A 13,881-nucleotide genomic window follows, 5' to 3' on the forward strand; every position below is an offset into this window, starting at 1 on the left:
GTCCAAGTTTTTCTGTGGTTTCCTTGGTTCACTTAGGCAAATGCTGGGGCAGTAATATTCCACAGATAATCTTTCATTCTCTTCTGTCTTCATTTCGTCCGTCTCATGTTTCTCACCCAAACCACCACCCACCCATTCCCACGATTCCTGAAAGCAGGCTGAAGAGGGCCTTCCGGCGTAGTCCGGAGGGACTGCCCGCCCACCAGTCACTGGCTGGTGGGAATGAAACACCCAAAAGTTTTTTTTTCAGTCCCGACAGTCCCAATATCCCACCGACCCACGGCAAGGGAGAAGAGCCCACCAAACCACCAGTTTTCTTCGTGTTCCTCGTGGCGTGACTTAGTGCCGATCACCAGTAACGAGTAAGTGCGTTTCCTCCATTGACTCTGTCTGTCGTTCTTTTGTTTTATATATATGCTATTTTGTCCTTCGTGTATATCTATTTCTTTGTTTTTGTATATATTATTTGTTCCTTGTATATTCGTTTTTTTTTTATGTATTTTGTCTTCGTGTACATGTATATAGATTTTTGTATTTTTTTGTATACATTTTTGTCTAGTTATATTTCTTTTTGTCTTTGTGTAAATATTAACCTGTGCCCGTATTCCATAATCAAGTGTGTAAAGTTGTATCAAAATTGCAAAACGAACAGAACAATTATACCAATAACGATATTTTAAAGTAATTTTACATTAATGGAGAATGTTAGGATGTTGTAGAAAATGCCCTTTTCAACCAAACGTATCGGAATCTGCCTCTGATGAACAAAACAAAATTCAGGCGAATAGAAACACAGATTCTACGTTTTGGAATTGGGACAAACAAATTTTACCAAAATAACAAAATTAATATAGTAGCTTACTTTTACGCCACTTCTAGAAGTTCCATTCCTGCAGCCGGAAATGACTTGGGAATATCTGTCTCATCGGTTCACACAATGTTGCTCAATCATAAATTCCTTCCCTATTCCTGTATTAATTCACAAGCATTTAGACAAGGGGATTAATACGGAAAGAATTGAATTTTGTGAAATTGTGTTGGTACGGTTGCAAAATGATCCAACTTTTTTACCAAACTTACATGGACAAATGTGTCTAAATTTATGAGGGAGGGTATTGTAAATCGGAGAAATTTATTCTTTTCGGACTTACATAATCCTCATATTGTTAGAGATTCAAAATTCTAGAATAGATTTAGCTTTAATATGTTTGCAGTAATGCTGCAAAAATTCGGAGTGGTTGTGTCTACGTTTTTGGACAATTTGGCATTAGCATTATTAAGAGATTGCTGATATATAATCCTAATGACGTAGCTATTAAACTAACCAGTATGTTCAAATATCGTTAGATTGGGAGTAATGCCCTAGGAAATAGCCCCCTGGGTCACTCGACTGAACCCCCTCTCGACATCTATTTATGGAGTCATGTAAAGCGTATGGTGTATAATCACCCAGTTGATACCCATCTAAAACTAGAAGCAAGGGTAAGAAAAGCATTCAGGAAATTAGACTCAATTCACATGAGGAAGGCTGCAACTGACGAAGAACATCGAAGGATAATCGAGTACTTAAATACTTTGCTATCCTGAGCTAATCTTTGCATTTCCCTAAAACTAGGACATCCCACATCCTTAACTATTTGCGAACAATAATCCAATCTAGATCTACCTTTATTCCTCTTAACTCCTGTTTTTGCGTCTAATATGTCTCTTACTAGACCTTCATGCCTGAGAAGGTGTCTTATCAACCTATAACCTCCATGGAGTCCTCTGTTCTCCTATTCTTGCTAATACATATTAGGAATTAATGGTACAATTCCAGATAGAGTTAGATATGAGATAGCTGATCTCCCAATGTGACGACAGCCGTTTCAAAATTAGCTGAATAATCTGCTATTTCATATGGAATGCAAATTTCAAAATTTTCAGAGAAATCGGAATATCTTGAGAACTATTAATTTTTCAGATAAAGTTGTATCATCAAAATCGATCTAGAAAGTTTCGCTAAATCTAAAAATCTTATAAAAAATATAGCATTCCGTTTAAAATGAGCTAATTGATATCGACTTCCTTTATAACCGGAAGTGACCTACGACTGCAAATATTTTAATTGGAAAAAGAGCGTCAGGTTGGTAGTTTAGGTAATAAGTGTCTAATGGTACAAATGAACCATCGACAGATGACCCCTGATTTTCTCACTTGTTGGGCAGATGATAAACAAGAACCGCGTTAATTTAGAAAAGGATATCGCTTATGCTCGGGAAAAATATCAAAATGCACAAGTTTGTTAATCAGTGCGAGCACACTGTCTACTCCAACTTTCTAGGTTTTTATTTTATTTATTTAATTTTCCACATATTAATTATGAAAATTACAGCCAGATTACTTGTGGTGCGTCAAGTTCTTAGTTCAAACTAAAATGATTTATCTTATCACAGAATAGTCATCGTCCAATGCGCACCTGTTGGCATTACAATCTGAGGGACCACGTGTCGTTAGTCTAGCAGTACTTTAACGTTAGAAACTATTAATGAACGGGTTACGTGAAAATATGTTAGTTGGGTCTACGAATATACCTTTATTCGATATGGTGCGACATACAGTTCTTAAAAAAGTGGTTGATACTCCAGTTGATAAAACAATAAAACCCAATAATTTAAATAATAACTTTAACAAACGATGACATCATGGGTGGTGGAATGCGTTTTAGGTTTTTAATTTTTCATTTTTATGATTTTTCTATTCATGTGGATAAAATAACTTAGTATACGTATACGTGTGTACTTAAGTGAAGTCTTTATTTCCTTTTATATGTGACAGCTTTCTCGTACAATAAATGCCAAAATTGAACATGTGTGTGGGTGTATCTGTATTGAACGCGTGCAGTAGTGAAATACGTACGTATATTTAATACGTAAACTCTTACGTCACTAAAATGTTACGTAAAACAACAATGCAAATTTCTTGGTATGTGTTTACAATTATCACGTTTAAAATTTATAAAAATCTGTCAATTTTATAAACATTAAAGCGTGACGTTGTTGATGGCATGCGTTGTACCGCATAAAAAATCATACAATATTACCGCGATGATTTCGCAAATTAATATAAACTTAAACAAATAAGGATACTACGTTCAAGTTTTACAAAAAATTACTACGTCAACCGATTGTATCCGTATACGACATTTTCGCGTGAACAAATACGTATAGCGAAATATCAAACGATGTATTTACAGGTGTGTACATCGGCAAGTTCAGCACAAAGTGACATTCCAGAAAACTGAGCGATGATTTATATCCACTTTGAAATTGTTAGTACTCAAGCAACGCGAAACAATTAATAACAGGGGGTGGGATAACAAAAGGGTAATGTGAGGTTAGCGAACACAAAATGGCGAGACTAGCAACGTATAACACCGTAGGTTATGTGAACAAAAAATTATAAATTACATTTCCGAGATGAAAACAATTATTTAGGGATTGTGTGCACATATAATACTTAAAATACATACTAAGCAATATTTTTTCCTTACTTTTATTTAGACCTGATAGTTCAAAGTTGCGAATTATTATACTATTACTTTTTTGTTCTGTAATTTAATTGTTTCTAATCCTTCTCATCAACTAGGATTTTTTTTCAATTACCTACTTATGCTGCATTTTGAGGAATGCGAGAAACCGTTGCTGTCAGATATAAACAACACATCAGAAACAAAGAACAGTAGGTTGAAAGGTTGATTGTACTACATTCTCTTAACTTTTTTTTTGTAATTATTAACAAATTACATCATCAATACAAACAATCAAGAACGACAATAATGTTGCCACTTTCATTTTATATTTTGATGTAAATAAAAACAATCTATTACGCTTTTTTATTTTATTCTTATGTTATTAGATTACATTTATTTTATTTTATACTGGCTTTTACTTCGTCTCCGTAAAAAAAATTACAAACAGTAACCTAGGCCACTTCTGACAACTTCTTCTTCATGCATGTAAAGCATGATTAGGCCGTACAAACAAATATAGACAAAAAGATGCAGTTATTTTAACATTATAGACATAAACTTCAATTTTATTTATATGCGCAGTATATACGTTATAATTGGATTACTTCACATGTTTTACCTTGAGTTCCTCCCTTTCACAAATATTGTTTGTGCTACTGCATATTCAATGGTCATTGTTTAAAGATTTCATTTTAATTTAATAACGTTGCTTAACATTTATAAAGCATTTTTGTAAATCAGTATTTTTCTAAATACTCTTAAAACAATATTTAAACTTTCAACGGCGTATTCTCGATGAAACGTTTTCAATAATAAAGGAAAAGAAAGGAAAAGATGTTTCAACAAAACTGTTTATTCCTCGACAAAGGTCGAAACAATTGTCGAGGAATAAACAGTTTTGTTGAAACATCTTTTCCTTTCTTTTCCTTTACTCTTAAAATGTTTTTGATTCTGTGATCTTGCCGCATATAAACAGCCAGAAAGTATTTGGCTTCGAATGAGTCATACCATTCAATTTTGATTTCCTATCAAACACATACACGTTTGGCCCCCTAATCGTAGCATTGTTTTCCATACACTGATCTGCAAAGTAGTAGTTCAAAAACTACGTTAATTTTTCATTCTAAAGGGAACTTTCTGTAATTGCAAGTCAAACAGGTGAAACTTTATTAATGGGTTGATAGGGTAACGCTGCATACATTCAGCAAATCATTCATATGCTTTCATCGTCTTCATAATCTGCAGCAAAAGCGTACTGTTTCCGGAAACAACCGTTGCTTCAAAATCAAGTTATATTATTCTATAGGTAACCAGCTATTCTGTACTCTTTATTATTGTGAAGAAGCGAGCATTACGTGGTTTCCTTTTTAATTTTGAAAGTTCAGAAACAAAGCTGTTTACTTCTGTGACAGTACCTTCTCCTTCAGAAACAAAAATTCTTTCGCCTAAATCGCTTGTATAGTCAATACAAAAAATAATACTACTCTTATTTACTCGTTAACTTTCTTCGCTACTCGCAATAACATTGTCAATATAGTGGTAGCCATTGAAATTGAATTTCCATCAATAATAACGCATGGACAGTGTACACATATAATTAAAAGTCAAATAGTAATCAGTTTAATTGAATATTGTTGACAGAGTCCCAATGCGAAACATAAGTGGAAACAGTTACAGTGAAGTGTACTAGTATTTACTGTGACTGTGAGGCAATATATCTACAAATGAATAGAAGAATAATTCAAACTGTCAGATGGAGTTAATTACACTAGTTAACTGCGAACTTCGTTCTATAACGACTAGAGTCGTCGATCATTCTATAAGATAATGTAATTAGGTAATCACACTTCAGTCGCCGCGCTAACCTTAATAATTGTTTGCAATTAGAATGTTTCTGTTTTTATTTACGTCGGTGGCGCCTCGTTTTTGCAACATGTCTTAGTTTGAATCTTAGTAGTTCCTCATTGAAGCATCTCCTGATCTACAAACAATCACTGGATATAATTTGCATTTTCCTTTTTTGATCTCCGAGCAGAAAGAATGCCAATGACGATTGTAATATTTATTTACTCATGAATTAATTATTTGTCACGACCTTGATCATAACAATCATTTCAGAAACAAACACACGCATTTCTTAGTGACTTTTTTTCATCCTGATGTCGTTTGAACGCGAGTTTTAGCTTTTCGCTTTGTCATTAAAGTGAATTATTAAAGAAGTTCCATTAGAAGTTGAAAAAAAGAAACAAATAGAAATTTTTAATTATTAGCACAAGTTTTTGCAGTACGAACAAATTAGCTAAATGATACAGATTTCTGAACAGTGACTATTGGAGCTACAAAACAATTTGATGAATGAATAAAGCTAATTTTAAGTAGTCAAAGAAGTTAGTCACAGAGTTACAACGCTCAATTTCATTTCTTCTTTAACCGTATCCTTTAAAATTTTTGAATTTGTGTGGTAATATCGTCATTTGAACTGTGTCAATGATGCTTGAAGTTATTAATGACAAGTTAGAAAAGAATAAACCTTATGTGCCACAAATTAGTCACGTTTTGTTAATTCCAGAAGTCACTTTGAGATATATACTTATGTATACACAGTTAATGTAAAGCTTTTACAAAAATTAATCTGAAGCCGCATGTCGAGATAAGACTTTATTTATAAAAATTCCATCAACAAAAACAATAATAGGAATAAATATTATATATACATATTTAAACCTTAAACTATCTTTGCAACAAAATGCCCTCTTATCATAAGCATACCGTCATCAAGATGTGAATTTTCCTTATCCGTAAGCATGTCTCCTGGCATTCTTATCTGTACCCTACCACATAAAAAAATGGACATTGAATCTAAATAGAAACCAATGTACATCCTATGTTTTAGACACTGAATATAGAAATAATCAATAAAGCGGTAATATAAGAAGAGCATTAAAATGCGAAGAGAATACAAAAACCAAGAAGGAAATGGAATTTTGAAAGAAAATATGTATAAACAAGAGGTTAGAGATAGCAGAGAAGAAAACAAGAATGAGTAATGGAAGAAAGTCCGAAATCATTTTTCAGAAGATAAAAGATGATTGTTATTAATTTTATGAAGGAAAGCAAGAAACAGAAAAACATATGGATTTAATTGCAAGAACATTTAGAATTAAACTTGGGAGACACAAATATGAAACTCTAAATATGCCAAAGAATATAAAAAGATCATACTAGAATGAAAGATACAATCAAAAGTAGAAAATATTTAGAAATTGACGTAAGGTTTAGAATGGGTAATGAAACAAAAGCAAATGACTACTGGGCGAAGAAGAGATGCTGATTGTGCAGAAACGAAGAAACGACAATGAAGCACTTTACCTACTAGAAAAATGTGAGAAAATGGGAATAGACAATTAGAAGTTGAAAACCAAGCGAGGAAGGAGTTAAAACCAGAAGAAACATAACACAGAAATAATGATTTAATCTCTTTAAACAAAATACTTTTTTTCTTTCTTTTTCCTGTTGTTTATGTTGTGAGATTAACAATTTCCCACTTACATATTACAGAATATCCAATTATTTAAAAACAAAAAACTGTTCTTTTTTTCCTCCTTAAATATAAGTAAGACGAAGACAAAAGATACCAACAAGACATTGAAGAACATCTACAGATGTAGAAAGCGAAACCAAGTAGGAAAAGAGAAGAAGGAGAAAAAGGAAAAGTAGAGGGACGTAATAAAAAAAATTATTGTAATAAAATGTAAAACAGCCTGGTATAAAATATTACCCAGCACACATACGCCATACAAGTGTATATACACACCCACGCCCCCATAATCACACGAACACGCACATACCCAAGCACGCCTGCACGCACCCACACCCACAAGGGGTACTTACGGTACTATAATTGTCAACTAAGCTGTGAATAAACACGTATATATCTGTCCAGTACTTCGGAAACATTAGGGGAGAAGAAGATCCATGAAGAAGGAATAGAATGGGCCATACCGCTCACATTCGGTATTATATGTAAGCATGAGGGTACTGACCTCACCGAAAGCTTCAACTGCTGCGACAAAGATGACAAGTATTACCTAGGGTAATTTTGTAATGTGACGTCGCTACATGCTGTGCCGGTTATTTCATGGAGCGACGGTAACGATACAATTCGCAAAAATAATGGTACATCTTGGTAGCTACGGCGTATTTCGATAATGGTACGGATGTAGGGAATTTTCCCTTAAAATTTTCCACACCGTATTACACGGAATCCCTGTTAGTCCTGCAATGACTACACGGGTACTCAAACCGGGATCATCTTCAATTATTCTTAAAACGATTTCGGCAGTACTGACTAACAGTCTTTGCTTGCTTTCAGCCCCTCAGTATCAAACTTCTTATGTTTCGCAAGGTTGTACAGTAGCGACAACTGCATTAGTATGCGGTACTTGCACAGTCTGTATGTGTTCATGTCCGTTAATACATTTTATTTGATATGGTCACATCTATATAGGCAACCCAAGATACATAGTAACAAAGAAGACCAGATTTTCTAGATGCCCCATTCCGGATCATTGTAGAACATGGTTAGCCTCTATAAATAGTTGTAGCGATATTGGCAGAGTTCGTACAAGATCGAGCTACGATGCGATACAAAGCGATGTAGAAAGACAAGAGGTGACAAAATGTGTGATGTAGTGTTGAAATAGTGGTGAATTTATAATAGTAGTATTAATTAGAAAGAACAAATTCTTAAGTAAATTTAGTAATAGTGAGGAAAGCGTTTGGTGTTAGAAACTAACCTTTTAGAAGATTCCACTGGTTGCGAGAAAATCTAACGAACCATATATATCGTTAGAAAGGTCTCAAGGAGAGAAAAACGAATTCAGCGTCGTCGTGGAATTTCATCGAATTTTTTTGGAAGTTTCCACGGATCGCGAATAATAACACCCCTTGTTGAAAAGCTTATCAATGACTGGATTAGCTGATATGCAGTACCACTGGGATTACATTCCAACCAAGGCAGTCGGCTTTGTTCAAGAAGGTTATTGAAATAATAGGCGTTAAAAACGATTTAACGCTACTGTCGAGATCAACCTAAGAAGCTTCGTCAGCGAGTGCTAAACTGACTGGGACCGATACATACCGCTATTCCTTTTAGCTTATAGATCTGTCACCGGTGAGACAACTGGAAAAATACAAACCAACATATAGTTTGGGAAAGAACTCAGGTTGTCAGCGGACATGATGTTTGGTAGTTCTGGAGACTTTCTAGTTCTTACAAACGAAAATGTAGATGAATTGCAAAACTGACTAGAAATCATCCATAAGCTGCGAATCGAAAGTAATCGCATGGATACCAGATACGATCGAGGAGCCAATTCTGCTGGTTTTAATGAAGGCGACAAAATTTAACTATACAATTCATCAAGGCGGAAGGGACGTTGACCGAAAAAACAACAAGCTTAGGATGGTCCATACACCGTTACTCGACGCATCAACAACGTTGTTTATGGAATTCGGAAAGGATTTTGGGCAAAAATGAAGATCGTCCATCTTTATCGGCTTGTTCCCTACAGGGACGATATCACTGCTCGGAACGAACAGTTTTAAGAGCGGGCAGTGTCAAATGTATGCAGGCAGCCTAATATATATACTGACAAAAAAGACCAGATTTTCTAGAAATTACATTCTGGATCATTCTAGAACATTGTCGCGAGGATGGGAGGGTTAGCTAGTACGACATCAAGTTACAAGGCGATACGAGGCGAAGTAGAAAGAGCGAAGAAGTGACAAAGTGTGTCACATACTGCTGAAATAGTGACACAGTGAATAACCGTTTTCGATTTGCCAGTTAGTTTGAGAGTTAATTGATGACCACGTTTTCTGACATTAATATTCCTTTCTGAGTATGAAACTTGATATTAAAATTTATTTGTGTGTATGAAACCGTGTGTTACGTTGATATGTCCTATTACTGCTCGCTTTTTTCTAGACCAATGATTGGATGTGGGGGATATTTCTGTTGTACTTTTTGCAATTTCGATGCGAAGCTTTTACACCAAGGCGAATCTCATCTCTTGACTAAAAGTTCAATATATATATATATATACATATATATGTGTGTATGTATTTTTAAATTTCCTTTGAGTATCTGCCAGCTATTTTTTAATTGTGGCTCTTCTTAAGCTTTGTCAGTTATCGAATTACCTTGATACTGGGAAACTATATAAGAGACACTCTTTTTTAGTATAGTTTTGTTCCTGCAAATTGTGCTACAAAAGAATTTTGTAAGATGAATTTAACAGCGACTTTGGATCAGTTAAAATTACAATTTCATTTGTTGCTTTTACCTAGCAGTGCGAGAGTGGTTAATATTTCTGCTGCCTTTGAACCTCTATTCATCGATATACGGCACGTATTGTCTTTCATATTATAAAGAGCAAATAAGCTGGAACGTATGTCGCAAGCATGTTAAGTTCGTCATGACTTGTGATCACTCAGCTTGAGAACATGATAGTAAAAATTACTAACCTAAAATTCACAGGCGTAGCCTATATTGTATTTTATAAGGAAATGAGAACCTCAGTCAGTACCGATAATACTCAGGAACTGAAAATAGGTTTCTGTTTAGTATTACTGAATTCATATGTAGAGATTTGCATGATGACATTATTGGACATTGTAGAAGTGTAAGCGAATCTTTTATCGCCCAATTAATAACATTAGATAATTGTTAACTTGTGGTAAGTTTTTATGAATACAATGGGCAATGCTCGCCCACTTTCTAAAACAATCCATTTATATAGACCGTTTTTTTTTGTGTTTTTTAATCTGTAATTGGGTCACTACTTTTGGCCACTATGCCTATCAACTGTTTATGTGAAGTAAGTTCTCAAAACAGTAAGTACTGTGACATTACTGCTCTATTTTACTAACTTCTTTAAGGTACGAGGGTGGATTGATAAGTTTCCGGCCTAACCAAGAGATGACGCCACTAGGCCTACCTTGAGGTGACATTCTATAGTACCATCCTTGGATAGCTTGTAGCTATAGTTTCAGCCCGATCTCCTTGCTAGTGTAGGTTTGACAGCACGCTGAACAAGACGCCTCTGTGGTTTTCGTAAAAATGGAAAAGCAGGAAAATCGTGCTGTCATCAAATACTTTTATTTGAAGGGGTTAACGCCGAAGGAAATTAAAAAAGAGATGGACTCAACACTGGGGACATCCTCCCCGTCATATTCAACCGTTAAGCAGTGGGTTTCCGAGTTTAAAAAGGGTCGTGTGAGCACCTCTGATGGGCCTCGCTCAGGACGCCCCGTTGAGGTCACAACTCCAGATATGATCGAAAAAATTCATCAAATAGTGCTGGGAGACCGCAGATTGAAAGTGCGTGAGATAGCTGAGACCTGTAAGATGTCATATGAACGTGTGCAACATATTTTGCACCAACATTTGCATATGGAAAAGCTCTGTGCAAGATGGGTGCCGCGTTTGCTAACAGTCGACCAAAAATTGATTCGAAAAAACATTTCTACCGCAAATTTGTCATTGTATAAGCGTAATCCAAGCGAATTTTTGCGTCGATTCGTAACCGTTGACGAAACGTGGGTCCACCACTACACTCCTGAAACCAAAGAACAGTCTAAACAGTGGATTGGACCAGGGGAACCAACTCCAAAGAAGGCAAAAACAATTTTTTCGGCGAACAAGGTTATGGCTACTGTTTTTTGGGATGCAAGAGGTATTATATACATTGATTACCTTGCAAAGGGTAATACTATCACTGGTCAATACTACGCAGACTTATTGCAACGTTTGAGCCACGAGGTGAAAATTAAACGACCTCATCTGGCGAAGAAAAAAATCTTGTTTCATCACGATAACGCACCAGCGCACACGTCAATCGTTGCGACGGCTAAAATCAACGATCTAAAGTTTGAATTGATGCCGCACCCTCCTTACTCTCCAGACCTAGCCCCGAGTGACTATTTTCTGTTCCCTAATCTCAAAAAATGGCTTGGCGGTAAGAGATTTGCGGACAATGAAGAAGTAATCGAAGCTGTAAATGGTTATTTTGAGGAGCTTGACGAATCAGTCTATAGAGATGGCATTAATAGACTGGAACACCGCTATGAGAAATGTATCAGCCTTGGAGGAGATTATGTTGAGAAATAAAAAAAAAAAATTTTTAAAAACCTTGTTTTTCTTGGTCAGGCCGGAAACTTATCAATCCACCCTCGTAAACTAAGAGAAATTGTTTTCGTTGTTTCATGTTTCAATTATAAGTGGCTTTTATCTTTTAAGCCGAGGTAGAACTAGATCTTTCGTCAATGCACCTGATATTAAGGGTAAATTTGTAGTATATCTTCCATTACTGAGAAACTTTATGTGGATATTTTATTTTTAATTTGATTATTTATTTTATTGTTCAGAAAATGTGCACTTTTGAAATTATGTAACATTTCATTACAAGTTTCATTAAAAGTTAATTACAGTGCAAAAGATGTAATGGTATGAGTTGATCGGATTTATTTCGTTCCAATTAAAAGCGTAGCCTGTGCACAGCATTATGAATTTAATTAAAAGAGTTATTACTGCGATGTAATTGCATTTTTGACTCGTACAGATAGACAGGTGAATACGTATGCAAGTATACCTGGCAAATACGGAATAATGGCAAGTGTCAGGTTGATGCTGTTGCACAACAATTCAATGGTTTATTGTCTGACTCGCTATGCACGCAATAGCACTATGCGATTATTCACATGCAAATTATGCCTGACATCCCATCGTAATATCGTATGCAGTTGCCATGGAGTTTCCTTCTTGTTTGTTCCGTCAAATTAAGGAATATTAGCGACGCTTCGGTACATACACAGCGTGTGTTATTTTACCTTATTCTTCAGTTACTTCTGTACAGAACATCCCAAATCTTTGAATATTTAAGAATGTTTTAAGAAATAAAAAGAAATGAATATGTTTACCATATTGATGTATATATATTAATCCGAGACAGGAAAAGTTTTTAAATTCTCCAAATAAATCAGATTAAGTAGTAGTTGTAGCTCTTGCGACATTAAATGTTCATTTGTATTACGTTTTTCTCAAGCCAGTGAAACAACAGAATTTTGCAGATGTTACTTTTCTTCTTTTTTAAATATTTCAACACGGATAAATTCGTTCCAAATGCTCTGCCAAACTGTATACGATGCTAATACTTTAACAAGGCTTTTCTGCCTTTTTGCAGTCCTCAAGTAAATGCTACAGTGTTTGGACCATAGGGCGCTAAAAAGGTGATTGTTGAGATGCTTTGTCTTCCTCTTTCGTGGTCTTTGCATGTAATTGTACTTATACGCACTTGAAGACGTATCCAAAAAAAGCAATACTGGATATTTTGAAATTAGGCCATTCATAGTTCGAATCTAATTCATTCCAAAATAACTTCCAAAATTCAGAATTATTTTAAGAGGGTTAACGGAATAAAATCAAGAGAATTTAATCAACATCTGTCTAGTCTATTTATACATATAGAAGTTAGATACTATTTATTACTGTTCTCATTTACTATTACTAGAGAACTAAGTAGTTTTACTGAAATAATTTTTAATAGCTTCCTGGTTTTATTACAATTTATTTGAATGTGCGGTAAGTTAGGCTAGGTTAGGTTAGTTTAGGTTCTCATTTCTAACCTTCTCTATCCACGGTATCCTCATCATTCACCTGTAACACCGCATTTCAAACGCTTCTAACCTTTTCATTCAACATCTTTTTTTTCCAAATTTCTAAAGGTCTTATAATATTGAAAAACAATGATCTTAGCATAAACACTGCTCAAAAGAAACGAATATATGTCAAAAAATGTAAACTGATTGTAGGAGCGGCAGTTTTCTACCAAATTACAAAAATACTTTGTCATTTAAACATATTACAAGTGATACAAGCGATTACAAATGAATCGTCTGAGGAACAACCTGGTAGTTTATTTATTTATTTATTATTTTAATTCTTCAAATGCTTTGTTATAAATGTATTGTTAGTTAGAATTTATTGTATTATGAATGAATATGTATCGTTAAAAAGCTATTTCATCTATTTTTCCAACTTTATTATAAAAACCTATCCTTGAGAAAGCCCGACTTTTTAACCTCTCTGTTGACTTTGATTTCACACGATTATAAATGGGGTAAAGAATGGAAAACAGAATTTTGTTGTTAACGCGCTATTTATTACAATTTACTTCCTCCGTGCAGCAAGAAAACTCGTTAAAAAATGCCTGGTATTACATTTAACTTAAAAATGATGGTCTTAACGTAGCTTGTAGATAGTTCGTATTCAGTAAAGGAATTTTAATATAAGCGTATTTATAAGTCCA

Source organism: Agrilus planipennis, unplaced genomic scaffold, assembly GCF_000699045.2.
Source record: "Agrilus planipennis isolate EAB-ADULT unplaced genomic scaffold, Apla_2.0 scaffold230, whole genome shotgun sequence".
NCBI lineage: Eukaryota > Metazoa > Arthropoda > Insecta > Coleoptera > Buprestidae > Agrilus > Agrilus planipennis.